Genomic DNA, 12,476 nt, shown 5'->3' with positions numbered 1-12,476 from the left:
CGTAATATCCTGAACCAGAAGAAATTTGAAGGTGGTGATTTTCTGAAGATCATTGTTTATACTCAAGCAAGAGCCACCCGGAAAAATATTTTGAAAGATCAACTTGCCCAAGATCAAAATCAAGAATACAACAAAGTCAAGAATATCAAGCTCTGAAGGATACAAAGTCTGCAATATCAAGCTGAGAAGGCAACAAAGTCAAAAATTGGAGGCTACAAGTTTCAAGGATCAATCAAGCCGTAAAAGAAGACTTTGTGAGCAATTTACAGAAGTGATTTGTCAAAAGTTACCAGCGACATTAAATGTGCAGATCAAATTGAAGATTTTATCAGATCAAATTGACAAGTTATCAGATCAACGGTATGGTCATTAAATGAGAAGGTATGGCCATCAAGATCATATTGGAATGACTAATCAGATCAAGTGAACGTTCAAAATTTGAATGTTCATAACGGGCAAATAATTCTTTGAATTATAAAAAGCCCAAGAAGACTTAAAGAACAGCACGAGGACGAGATACACGGTAGAGAAGAAAGTGGTATTGAGCGGTGAATGCAATCAAAATACAAAGTGCTGAGATATTGAGCTATACACGAGAGGAATTCAAGTCTTAGAAAAGAAATCTTTATTTCTTTGAACAACAGTTGTATCTCTACCGAGGGTAGAAAGGAGTGTAGCTGGGTGCGTAACACTCGGGTGAACTAAGTGCAGCTTTGTGCGTAACACTTGGTTGGAACGTAGCTTTGTGCGTAGCGTTCGGGAACGTAGCTTTGTGCGTAGCGTTCGTGGAGCGTAGCTTTGTGCGTAGCGCTCGGGAGCTTAGCTTTGTGCGAAGAGCTCGTGGTTGAGTGTAGCTTTGTGCGTAGCACTTGGGAGTTTCACTATTGTATCTGGGTGATTGAAGATAGTGGAAACCTTCCTTGGAGCAAGGAAGAAGTGGAGTAGGAGAATTACACCATCTCCGAACCACTATAAATCTCTGCCTCTCATTTACCTTACTGCACTTTACATATTTGCATGTTTTAACATACTAACCCTTTACGTACTGTGTTGATCATATCATCTGGGTTTGTGTGTTCCCACGTTCGCATGTGGCTCAAACTTTGCATACATGTTCTTTGAGTTATTCTAAGTTTTTCCAACGTATTGCATGTCAAGTATCTCTTCAGTTTTACGCAGTTTTATTTTATAGCACTTTACCGTACGATATTCTGCTGCACATTTCAAGTTGAATTTATTCACTTGAAATCTCTGTTGTTGAAGTGTTATAAAGTTTTTAATTGTTTGAGAAGTCTATTCACCCCCCCCCCCCCCCCCCCAAACCGCAAACTTACCGAATAGTTGAAGACTTGTGTGGAGATTGGCTATGGAAGCTTGAAGTGAGGAAGAAGAGGATGAAGAAGATGAAAGCTCACACTCTCTCCCTCTCTTTGTATTTCGGCCAAGCAAGAACAAAAGGGCAAGGAGAATAAACATGTTTTAGACATTTAGTACTTTGAGGGAATGTTTGCATGGAAGAATTTAAAATAGAATAAAATAATGGTGTACTTTTAAACTTATCAGTTGGGTCCAAACAGATAAAGTTTCGGTAAAATAATCTGGATAGAATAATTCTCGAAACCAAAAATTTATTCCAGACTAACCCTCAAAATTGGGCTAGGTTCGGTACACCGCGAAATTTTAGCGATGTACGATCAAAATAAATTTTCGCTGCTATGGGCTGATTTAATTGAATAGGAAGTTCAAGAATAATAATATGGTGTCTAATAATCCATTTCCTAGGATAATCGGGTCCGAATACCAGCTCCTAAAATTTTACGGTTCGTGACCGGCACGAACGATCGCAACTTAATAACAACTATACTTCCTTAAAAAAAATTATTTTGAAGCATCGGTCACTTATCTTATGAATGTCATAGCTTAAAGACATATTTTCTGAACCTCAAACTTATCGAAATAGACGAGGGGTTACACTTTGCATGGATTATATACGCGTGAACACTACACCATTTCTACACTAGTGAAGGCTAATTTAAAGCACTATGGAGCATGCTATGGAGCAACTAAGAGTGTGACTTACACTTAGTCATTTTTGCATGTCTCAAATATTTTAGGTTTAGTACGTAATATCCTGAACCAGAAGAAATTTGAAGGTGGTGATTTTCTGAAGATCATTGTTTATACTCAAGCAAGAGCCACCCGGAAAAATATTTTGAAAGATCAACTTGCCCAAGATCAAAATCAAGAATACAACAAAGTCAAGAATATCAAGCTCTGAAGGATACAAAGTCTGCAATATCAAGCTGAGAAGGCAACAAAGTCAAAAATTGGAGGCTACAAGTTTCAAGGATCAATCAAGCCGTAAAAGAAGACTTTGTGAGCAATTTACAGAAGTGATTTGTCAAAAGTTACCAGCGACATTAAATGTGCAGATCAAATTGAAGATTTTATCAGATCAAATTGACAAGTTATCAGATCAACGGTATGGTCATTAAATGAGAAGGTATGGCCATCAAGATCATATTGGAATGACTAATCAGATCAAGTGAACGTTCAAAATTTGAATGTTCATAACGGGCAAATAATTCTTTGAATTATAAAAAGCCCAAGAAGACTTAAAGAACAGCACGAGGACGAGATACACGGTAGAGAAGAAAGTGGTATTGAGCGGTGAATGCAATCAAAATACAAAGTGCTGAGATATTGAGCTATACACGAGAGGAATTCAAGTCTTAGAAAAGAAATCTTTATTTCTTTGAACAACAGTTGTATCTCTACCGAGGGTAGAAAGGAGTGTAGCTGGGTGCGTAACACTCGGGTGAACTAAGTGCAGCTTTGTGCGTAACACTTGGTTGGAACGTAGCTTTGTGCGTAGCGTTCGGGAACGTAGCTTTGTGCGTAGCGTTCGTGGAGCGTAGCTTTGTGCGTAGCGCTCGGGAGCTTAGCTTTGTGCGAAGAGCTCGTGGTTGAGTGTAGCTTTGTGCGTAGCACTTGGGAGTTTCACTATTGTATCTGGGTGATTGAAGATAGTGGAAACCTTCCTTGGAGCAAGGAAGAAGTGGAGTAGGAGAATTACACCATCTCCGAACCACTATAAATCTCTGCCTCTCATTTACCTTACTGCACTTTACATATTTGCATGTTTTAACATACTAACCCTTTACGTACTGTGTTGATCATATCATCTGGGTTTGTGTGTTCCCACGTTCGCATGTGGCTCAAACTTTGCATACATGTTCTTTGAGTTATTCTAAGTTTTTCCAACGTATTGCATGTCAAGTATCTCTTCAGTTTTACGCAGTTTTATTTTATAGCACTTTACCGTACGATATTCTGCTGCACATTTCAAGTTGAATTTATTCACTTGAAATCTCTGTTGTTGAAGTGTTATAAAGTTTTTAATTGTTTGAGAAGTCTATTCCCCCCCCCCCCCTCCCCCTCTAGACTTCTCCCACCCTATCGGGACCAACATCCTTCACAAAAAAACAAGTAGGATGAAACTCAAAGAAAACACGATTATCACATGCAAATCGCTGTACAGAAAGTAATGAGGCAGACAATTGCGGAACATGTAACACATTAGATAGTTGAAACGAACGACCAGGAGTAGAAATAGATGCATGACCAACACTAGATATTGGAAAACCTGTACCATTCGCTACTCGTAAAACGTCAGGACCCGTGTACTCATCAGCAGTATATAACACCCTAGAATCCGGCGTAGCGTGATTGGTTGCCCCAGTATCCAGGAACCAATTGTGAGACCCAGCAGTAGATGAAGCATCTGGATTAGAATACGCAATGTGCTCCTGGGGTTCAGAAGCAGCATAGCGTTGGTAGCATACAACGGCAGTATGTCCAATATTGCTGCAAATCTGACAGCGCGGCGGAGATCGGCGACCGCGACCACGACCTCCTGGCTGCCAGCGCCCGCGACCGCTGCCACGAACAAAATTGCCTCCGCGACCATCTCTGCCACGCCCACGCTGAGCCACCATGGCAGTCGGTGCCACCGTCACACCACCTGCATCGTATTCGTCGCCGCAGATAAATTCATTCGCCACCAGGAAATCCGACAACTCAGCCAAGGTCACCGGTTCCTTCCTCGCCGTCAACGTAGCCACCAGCGGACGAAACTCTGCGCGAAGCCCCCGGAAGATATAGAGGTTCTGATCATCAAGAGTCACTTCCCGACCGGCCAACGCCAAATCCTCGACGAGCACCTGTGCACGGCCGAAGTAGTCCGCCACGGACTCATCGCCCTGTCGCAGACCCTGAAGCTGCCCCAGTAGCCAGAGGGTACGAGCACGCGTCGCCGAACCCAACGATTGTTCTACGGCGAGCCACACCTGCCAGGATGTCGTCTTGCCGACGGCCAAATGCATAACCTCGTCGGAGAGCGATGAGATCAGCATAGAGAGAATTGCCTGGTCCTGTCGGACCCAAGCAGCAATGGAGGGATCAACCGCAACAGGCGTCGCCAGAGCAGAAGCAGACGCTAGCGCCGGTGACACAGCAGGCATCGGACACGATAGTGTTCCATTGACAAATCCAAGCAGGCTTTAGCCCATTAAAAATGGCACCAGTTGAGTCCTCCAAAAGAGGTAATTTCTTGATGTTAACTTGATGGAAATAAAATGGTGGGCAGAGGAGAGGTTATTGCTAGCGGTAACGGGAATGGGAAACGTAGCATCAGATACAATCCGCTCGCATGATACTCCGGTAGAGCTGTCACAGTTCTCAGCCATAGGGAAAATCTAGCGACTGATACCAGATGAATGTAGAGCAACAATCATACAGTATTCAACATATGCAAGAAAACTTCACTTATTATATCAGCTTTCTATTAGATATAGCTTCCATAAATTGCTGTAAGTGAGATTCAAAATATGTGGGGTCGTTTACTATCTTGGAAAAATGGAGAATTTTTCAAAAAAATGGAGAATTGGGGAAGTGGAAGAATGGAAAATGGAAAACTTGTTTACTAAAACCAATTCTCCAAACCAATTGTCCATCTCCATTCTTCCATTTCTATAGCATTTTGGAGAGAACCAAAATTGATCTCTCCATTCTTCCAAATGGAAAAAAAACGAGTGAACAGTGCTATTCTTACCCTAAGGTCCCAGATTCGAATGCTGTTGGAAGTAGCACGAATTCTTTTTGTCTTCACCAGCTTTCTTTTGTCTCTTGCGCACATGCACACCTCTAATTCCTATTATTATTATTGCACGTCTAATTGCTACTATTATTATTATTATCTTTATTATTATTATTGTTGTTATTATTATTATTATTATTATTATTATTATTATTATTATTATTATCTTTGTTGTATAAATATACAAATGTTATATGTGATGATTGTATTTAATGAAGTTTTTAGTATTTTGTTTTGTAATCAAACTATGTACTAAAACTAAAGAAATGAAGAAATTAGAGAAGTGGAGAAGGAAAATTGGAAAACTGGACGAATGGAGAAGGAAAAATTGAAAACTGGAGAAATGGAAAATTGGAAATGGAAAAACAGAAAAATGAAGTAAACGACCCCTGTATATCTTGATTCATAATCCAATCAAGTTTCTTTCCAACTGTGCCACTTAAACCTTTGTTACTCTTTGTGCTCTAAATAAATTTAAGCTCAATTCCCATCAAGTGCTCCTTATTAAATCTGATGCTCAAGATTTCAAAATTCTCGTATGAATCCTATGTCAATTTTGCTCATATATACGGACTAGTCTAGACTTGAAAAGAATAAAATTGGAAATTCTAAATTTTCAAAATACAATTTTGGCTCATCAAAATCTTACAATTATTCCTAACAAATTTAAAATCAAATTTAGAGTTCAACTAACTAAGCTACTCAAACTATTAGGAATTTATACATAAATATAGGTTTTATATATAATTTAATGTGTTATATGTATGTGTGTGTGTTGTATTCGTACATATATGTACGAAATGAAAGAATGTTAATGAACCTCTTTCACGTACAAAGTTAATATAGGCTAGGTTGAGAATAAAATGGTGTGAAAAGGACGAAAAGGATTCTGTGTTGTGTTTAAAACACTACCTTAAAAGCATTTAGACCAGGGTAGTCATATGCTTTCGACAGGTACGCACAGACTCGCAGGTCACAACCTGCTTCGAAATATATATTAGCTCAGACGAAGAGGAAAGTTTAGCAAGGAAAAAAAAATGAACTCAGTCTGTTTCTTAGCAATGGGAGAAGCCATTTATGTACTCTTAACTACAACAACTTTCCCTTTAGCTAGCCACAAAGTGTAGAGAATGGAAGACATGAAGACACGTACAACACACAGCATTTGGACACGTACAATTTGTTTGGAAGCTTGCGGACAAGGAGAAGAGTTATGGTGATCCACAAAATTAGCTTTATTCTTTGAATATTTCCCAACAATCCCCCACATATTTAAAGAAGAAGGCTGGAAAGGATAACATCTGAGCTAAAATTATAAGAGTTAACTTTTATGTCAGGGTCTGAGACTTGAACTGACATGTAACAACATTAAGTAATTTACTACCCAAGAGTGAGTTGTCTCTTGAACTCCCCGGATAACTAAATTTTGAACTTAAATGTGCAAATTAACTCTGAGTTCACAACTTTGTGCAGTCAAACACTTTGACCTTGAATTCCCTATCTAGTCTATCTCAGTATAGACTTTAACTCTATCAAGTGTATATCGACATAGACCACCCATTCAGGCTATAGAGTATATATTCATAGTATAGGTGTAAGTTTTTCCATGACTTCGTTTGACCACGGATGTGGTGTCCATCATGAATTCCTTACCTCGTTGGGTTTTAAACCCATCTCCCTTGAAGTTTCAAGAATGGCCTTTCGATTTAGGCCTTTTGTGAGAGGATCTGCTATATTCCTCTCAGATCTCACAAACTCCATTGTGATCACCACGTTCAGCATTAGTTGACGTACAGACTCATGTCTGACTCTTATGTGTCTTGTTTTCCCATTGTAGACACTATTTTGTGCAACACAGATCGCAGTCTATGAGTCACAATGTATCGGCACAAAAGGACTTGGACTCCCCCACAATGACACATTTGCCAATAAATTTCGTAGTCACTCAGCCTCTTGGCTTGCTAGATCTAACGCTATGAACTCTGCTTCTATAGTTGATCTAGCAATACATAATTGTTTAGTTGATTTCCACGATACAGCAGCACCACACATGGTGAACACATATCCGCTGATCTAGTTTACATCAACACTGTCATTCACCCAGTTCACATCAAAGAACCCTTCCATCATAGCTGGGTATCCTGTATAGTCGAGTCCCCGATCTATAGTGCCTCTGAGGTACCGAAGTACTCGTCTCAGTGCATCCCAATGTGGAGCACTTGGGTTGTGTGTATAGCGACTAAGCGTGTTTACTGCAAATGCAATATCAGGTCTTGTATAGTTCATTAAGAACATTAGACTCCCAATTATCTTTGCATATTTTTCTTGAGACACACTAGCCTCAACATTATTTGATAGTTTGATACTAGGATCATAAGGGGTTTTAGCCAGGGTTACATCATAACTGTCAAACTTCTTCAGAAGTTTTTCTGTATAGTGACTTTGGGATAAAAGGTAGCTCTTTTCTGTTTTTGTAACTTTTATCCCAAGTATCACATCTGCTTCACCCAGATCCTTCATATCAAATCTTTCACAAAGTGTTCTCTTGGCCTCATTTATTGTTTCATCATTTGAACTGAAAATTAACATATCATCTACATAGAGGCATATAATCACAACTTTGGATTTTATCTGTTTAGTGTATAAGCAGGCATCAGACCGGTTAGTGAAGTAACCCAGGTCTATCAAAGTTTTATGAAATTTTTCATACAACTGCTTGGGGGCTTGTTTCAAGCGGTAACGAGATTTATTGAGTCTACATACATTTCCTTCCTGGTCGGGCTCTACGCATCTAGGAGGTTGATCCATGTAGATCTCTTCTTCTAAATCACCATTTAGAAAGGTTGTTTTCACATCCATTTGATGGACTATCAACTTGTGTAAAGAGGTTAGCGTAAAGATAACGCGTATAGTTGCAATTTTTGTTACTGGTGAATAGGTATAAAAATAATCTTCACCAAACTTCTGAGTATAGCCTTTTGCTACCAGCCTTGCTTTGAATATTTCAATGGACCCGTTTGGCCTCAATTTTCTTTTAAAGATCCATTTACAGCCAATTGGTTTACACCCTTTGGGTAGATTAACCAATTCCCAAGTGAGGTTCGACTGTATAAAGTCTAACTCACTCTTGACTGCTTCTTTCCCTAAGGTGGAGTCGACTGAGCGCATGGCTTCTTCAAAGGTCTTTAGTTCTTCTTCTAACACTAGTTGACAAATGAGCTGATCACATAGCTCATTTAGGTCCTTCAACACTCTAACAAACGTTATAAAGTCAGAGCCAAAACTTTTCTCAATTCTTGGCTTTTTGCTTCTTCTAGGCTCATTAATATCATTTGTACTTCTAGGAAACACAAAATGATCATTGCTTTGAATTCTGTCAACAGATAGCTCATGAGAATTCTTTAAAGGAAATAAGTGTTCAAAGAAGATAGCATCTCTAGCCTCACACATAGAGCGATTTTCTAAACACATAAATCTGTAAGCAGCACTATTCTTAGCATACCCAATAAAAATGGCATCTATTGTTTTAGGTCCTAGATTGGGCCTTTTGAAGGACAGAAGTCCAACCTTTGCTAAACAGCCCCATACTTTAAAGTATTTGAGGTTTGGAGCATATCCTCTCTACAACTCATAGGGTTTTTTTCAAATCCTCTATGAGGTACTCTGTTTAAAATATGGTTAGCTGTTAAAACAGCTTCCCCCCCCCCCCCACTCCACAAAGAGTCTGGAGCACCTGACCTGATTAGCATGGCATTAATCATCTCTTTGAGAGTTCTACTTTCTCTCAACTATACCATTTTGTTGGGGGGGGGGGTGTTATAAGAGATAGTGACTTCATGAATTATGCCAAAAGATTCACACAACTTTTTTAGGGAATTCGCTTCATATTTTCCTCCCCTGTCGGATCGAAGCCTTTTAATCTTTTTGTCTAATTGATTTTCTACTTCTGTTTTTGATAAGCACCAAAAATAGCTTGTTTTAGGGGTCATTTACGGGCTAGAATTGTAGAGTTTATTACCCATTTCATAAGAATATCATGCATTTAGACTCAGATGTGACCAAAACTTCTAACGTGAGTATGGAAGATGTTTTTAAGCTATTCTACAGCCAAAAGGAGAACTTAAGGCCAAAACTGAGCACAAAATGAAGAAGTCATGAAGCAGGAGCCTCCCACGCAACCTCACACGCGTGTGGTGGGGCGTGGAATAATTCCAGTAGCTCCCCACGCCCTCCACCATGCGTGTGGAGTGATCGCGAAGATTTCTTCAGGGCTCGACGCGTCGAGCCCCTGTCTCGACGCGTCGAGAGCCCTGTATCAACCCTAAAAATCTGCTGCGGGGAAAATGTCTATCTTGCCCCTATTTTGTTCCCCCTATATAAGGCTCATTATTTCAGACCTTTGAGAGGAGGAGGAGGCACCCAATAATTTTAGATCTTAGTTTTCTCTTCTAATTTCTTCCCCTTTAGGGAAGAAGACAAATACTCCTCCTTAGATTAGAGTAGATTAGGATATGAAGAAGATGATGTAGATTCAAAGCTTTCTTTAGGTAACATACTTCTTTTATTATAAAGTTTGATCTTTTATATTCTTGCTTTGTTTCTTTTGTTATTATTAATGCTTTATATGCTAGAGTAGTGTAGTTTGGGTGTGTGTGCCCTTGTTAACCAATTGATTGATTCTTAGATTTTATCTTATGATCTTGAGAATTGTGGGAGTGTGATTTATGTTTGTATGGATGATGTTGTTCAATCTTTGCTTCTATTTCCGGCCGGGATAGTTAGTGAACCGAGTGGAAGTGAGAGAGTGCGCGATAGCGGCCTCTCACGAGCCCAACTCATCTATATCTCCGCTCTTAATCCGAAAAGATGAGATTCGAGAGAAGTGGTAGGCAAGGTGTTCGATAAAATGCCTCAACCTAATGAGGATTGAGAGTCTGAGTGTGACGCCACTCGGTACCAATACCGTGACTCCCTAGTTCAATCCCGAAACCCAATTCCAAGCTACCTACGATAATCAATCCTTTGCCTTAGCATCGACATGCATTCCTTTCTTTTCCTTTTGTATTTTCTATCTTATTTTACCTTCAAAATCCTTCACAAAACCAACCATGAACAAAACATCTCCTTACGATTCTTGCAACTCTTACCTTTCAACCTCATAAATGCCAACACGTATTCGGTTCCCATTCGCCATCCTTGAGAGACACGACACTCGGGGAGTCTTGACTCTTCGTTTTATCATACTTCCACCTTCACATCACACCTCACCCCATACTCACAACATCAAAATGGCGCCGTTGCCGGGGATGGCAAACGGTTCTTGAATTGTGTTGACATTTTTGAAGTAGAATTTTAAGAGTTCTTGAATTTCTTTCTTTTTGTTTGTTTTATTTTCTTATTTATGTTACTTGATTGAGAAGTGATCTTACCTTGCTTTGTATATCTTGTGCTCACTTGCAACTACTTTTAGTTGCAAATATTTGTTGTTGGCTAAGCTTTGTGCAGGAAATTCTTGTTGAAAAATCATTTGTAAGCTTGCCAAAGAGTGCTCAAATGAATCCCCATGGTTACCCACATCATGGAGGACCATCCTATAGAAATACTCCACCCCAACCATATCCCTATTACCCCCATTCCACCTATGCTTACCCTACACCAACATACCATTACCCACCTCCAAACCCTTACCCATTTCCACACCACTACTTACCACCTCCCTATCATTATCCATTTCATACACATAATCATCACCCACACCCATATGAAACACCACCTCCACCTTTCCAAGAAAATTACCCTTCACAATCACCCAAATTTCAAGAAATTGACTCGTTAAGCTCCAAAGAAATATCCCAAAATATAGAGAGTAAGCTTGCACAAATGATGAGAACAATCGACCCAAGCTATACTCCCGAGTCAAATTCATTCCCTACTTCCCACCTAAACACCCACTACCCACCTTCATCACAAATTCACGAAGAAAACAATACTACCCATTTCTTTGAAACACCACCCTCTTTCCCATATAATACCCATACAAATCCTTGTGATTACATCCCACCGGCCAAGGACGAAATTGAAATTCTAAAAGCAAAAATAGAAGCATTTACAAGGATGGCCAAGGAGAACACGGCTAATTTGAAAGCCCAAATCAAGAGCGAACTAAAAGACTATCTTGCTATCCTCTGGGAGGAAGGACTTCCATTGGAAGAGGTTGAAACGAAGATGCTATCCATGATGGAGGAGCTCATGAAAATGAATGAGTCACGGACCAACTCCACCATCATAGATGATATCCCGACTTTGGAAGCCCATCCAAGGATTGTACAAGAGGTTGAAAAAGAAAATGCTAAGGAAGAAGAGAGTTTTGAAGAAGTAGAGGATTGTTATGCCCCGGTGCTTGAAGAAGTTCCAATTTTCAAATTGGAAAATCAAAAGGAGGTAGAGATGGAGAGTGAGGATGATGACATCGAAGTAGTGTGGGAAGATGAAGAGCCAAAATGTGGTAAAATTCCTAATCCTTCTGGCATTAATATTCTTGGAAATCCTTGTGCTCTTATTGAAAACACCCTTAACACTTGTGTAGATGACTCCCTTTGCATTAATATTTCCATCACATGTGATTATGATTGCTTTAAATTTCGGGAGGATGATTCCATGGAAAATTTTGATATATTGATTAATGATTGTAAGGATTCTATCTTATTTGCTAATGATTATGATTGCTTTAACTTTTCGGAAGATGAATCCTTTGTCTTGGGTGAGAATGAATTGATGAGTGAGGGGGATGATGCTTCATTCTATTCGTGTGAGAGTGTGAGTGATTTTTCTAATCAAATAGAGTGGGGTGATGAAGAGAAGGAGTGTGAGGAAGAGATGGTAGGAAATGATAGGATTTTCACGTTTGATCTTATGGAGAAAGTTGAGTGGAGAGATTTGACCACACTCGAAATTGAGGAAGGGAGTGAGGAGATATGGTTTGAAGCAAATGAGAAGATCTTTAGGGGGAGAAGAGAGGAAAAAGAAAAGGAAGGGAACACCATCCTAGAAGAGTTAAGGAGGGTGTTTGATGCTGAAATTTTTCCAACCATGCATTTCGTTCTTCCTTTATTTTTGTGGGAATTCAAGGATGTTACCCATCTTGGGACATTCCTTGAAGCGAAGGTTCACGGGACGCTTGGTAAGGTCCCAAAATCTGTGTGCTTCGAAGGATAGAGCACACCACGTCTGGCCAGGAGACGTTAAACCATGGCACACTTGGGAGGCAATCCCAACGTTATACTTAGATGTTAGAACTTTATTTCTTGTTTACTTTTTC

The sequence above is a fragment of the Ipomoea triloba genome, chromosome 15 (genome assembly GCF_003576645.1).
Source record: "Ipomoea triloba cultivar NCNSP0323 chromosome 15, ASM357664v1".
Lineage (NCBI taxonomy): Eukaryota > Viridiplantae > Streptophyta > Magnoliopsida > Solanales > Convolvulaceae > Ipomoea > Ipomoea triloba.
Note: the sequence above shows the minus strand (reverse complement) of the source record.